This window comes from Cucurbita maxima, unplaced genomic scaffold, assembly GCF_002738345.1.
Source record: "Cucurbita maxima cultivar Rimu unplaced genomic scaffold, Cmax_1.0 Cma_Scf00048, whole genome shotgun sequence".
Lineage (NCBI taxonomy): Eukaryota > Viridiplantae > Streptophyta > Magnoliopsida > Cucurbitales > Cucurbitaceae > Cucurbita > Cucurbita maxima.
In genome coordinates, this window is record NW_019272064.1 from 1 (window position 1) to 2,876 (window position 2,876).

Consider the following 2,876-nt stretch of genomic DNA (forward strand, 5'->3'; position numbering starts at 1 on the left):
CACAATGGAGATGAAGAGTTGAGGTTAGTGAAGTTGTTCAAAGATTTTTTTTCTTCTTTATTTTAATTTTTGTCTTGTTTTTTTTTTTTTATTACCAATTTTGGGTACATTTTTATGTGGTTAATTTCGTGATTAGGTTAATTTTCTATATGGTTGGTGGATATTTGTGAGATTTTGACTTCCTAAAGTATTTGGTTGGCTGAATTTATTGTAATTTATTGGCTAGTTTGTGACCTACTAAGTAGGTATTAATTGCCGTTTAATTAGATGAAACTAAAGAAAACCTTTAAACTTTTAGAAAAAAAATTAGTTTTGTTGGAGGAGGAAAGCATGTGGTATTCATCGGCTAATTTAGGGAACGATTGTGACATATTTTGTTCGAGAAGAGGTGTTGGATGATGAAAGTCCCCCATCAGTTTAAGTAATGATCATGGGTTTATAATCAAAGAATGCCTCTTCGTTAGCATGAGGCCTTTTGAGGAAGCCCAAATCAAAATTGTGAGAGTTTATGCTCAAAGTGTACGTTTTAAAACTGTGAGACTGATAACGATACATAACAGGCCAAATTGAATAATATCTATTAATGATGAACTTGGATAGGATAACTATGAAAGACTCCAAAAAATTTAAAGATATTTTGCTAATTTTTTTCGAAGATTAAGAATGTTGTTGAAATTTTTGAAAGTTTAAAGATAACCGAAAATGTTTCACTTTTTGCATTTGCTCTATTGGTAGGCTGCTGAAGTATCTTAAGCTGCAATGAACTGCCACTGCCGTCATTCAATCTCTCATCAAGAACAAATGGCTCACTCCAAGATGGATTCATACATATTTATCTACAACTTTATCTTTTAATCCAATACTCTCTCTAATAAAAGTGTTACAATTTTATCATTTGACCATGTTATCATTTTTTATTTAAGAATTTAAAGGCAACTTTGGAAACATTTTAATCAAATAAATTCTAAGAAATAGAACCTAAGTTCAAACTAATATTTCTTCAATTAATAAGATGATCTAGTTGTATAATGTTCTTTTGCTTATGAGAAAAATTCTCTTCTAAAAAGGATTTATAATATCTATGTGACACTCGAGTAAAGTAATGGTATATCAATGAATAGAGACTACATTCAAATGAGAGCTGTCTTGAGGATAAGATAGTTATTGAAAGTTATTACCTATACTAACAAAGTGCAATTTTCTTTTGAGTGGCTCGATTATAATAACTCTAAAATTAAATGTGTTTTGTTTGGAGTAATTTTCTTTTAAGTGAGATCGCATATCAGTTGAAGATGTGGATGAACCATTTCTTATAAGGGTGTGGACATCTCTCCTTACCATACGCTTCTTAAAAATCGTGAGGTTGATGGTGATGCAGAACGAGCCAAAGTGAACAATATCTACTAGCAGTGGGCTTGGGCTGCTATAAATGATATCAGAGCAAGACACCAAATAGTATTCTAGCGATGATGTTGGGCCTACAAAGGAGTGGATTGTGAGATCCCACATCGATCGAAGAGGGGAACGAAACATTTCTTATGAGGGTGTGGAAACCTCTCTCTTACAAATGTGTTTTAACAACAGTGAGGCTGATGACTATACGTAACGGGCCAAAACAGATAATATTTACTAGCGTGGAATTGGACTATTACAATACAAGTGAAGGGACCTGTGAGTAACATGACCATGTCTCGCACAGATATTGAATATGGATTTCAAATTGTGGGCTTGAAGCGTTTCCATGTAAGTATATCTTACAATTAATCAAATATTAAACCCATGAATTCAAAAACCAAATAGAAATAGAAAGGAAAACACTAAAACAAAATATTGTTGGACCTTGAGATAGCTTAACTTTGAGGGCATCTAGTACAATTATTCCTAGTGTGCTTTATTCTACTCCTTTTGTTCTTACGTTAAGTTAAAAAAAGAGATGGCTTTTGGTTTTTTTTTCCTCTCTCCCTCTTTTGGGTGGAAGGAATTTTTACAAGAATGAGCTTCATGCTTCATTCGTTCTCCGCTTTCAATTTTATATCTAATAAATAAGTTTGTATCTAGTAAATCTGACTTATTTAACATACTAATCACAGTGCGTCACGATATGATCCTCATGGAATTTGGTAAGTTTTTTTTTTTTTTGGTTAAAAGTTGAAAGTTTCCTAGTTTAAATTCTTCATGTATAGTTGATGGTTTTTGGTGATTCTTGTCCCAATAATTCGCCTTTGATGAGTTCTGCAAGTTTTTGGTGAAGGAATATAGAGTTATCGAAGAAAAAATTGAATGTTAGATCTCGAAGAGCATAAATGAAAAATACATAGGTGGGCATGCACAAGTTCTTTGGGCATGAGATTGAAGAACTGGTTCAACTTCGACCAATTCACCTATCCAATCCACTTCAATTTGATCGATTTTCTATTTTCGGAGCCAATTTCAACCTTACTAATAATTTTCTAGCTTTATTGAGTAAATTTCTTCAAAATTGATTCGTGGTATTAATTCGAAAAATCAAGTCGTTACATTTAAAGAGAAGGCATCATTCATGAATTTTAAAGGTGTCTCCTCCAAGTAGATTCAATTCTTGAAATCAAATTCCTAGTTGTTGTTTCCAATATTTTTTAGTTTGTCTGGTGAGATCCCACGTTCATTGGAAAGGGGAATAAAATATTTCTTATAAAGATGGAAACCTCTCTTTAGAAAGTGCGATTTTAAACCGTGAGGCTCATGACAATTTGTAACAGGCTAAAATAGATAATATACTAGCGATGAACTTGGGATATTACAAATGATATAAGAGCCAAACATTGGATGGTGTATCAGTTAGAACGCTGGACCTCCAAGGAGGATGGATTGCCGAAGCAGACAATATCTATTAACGG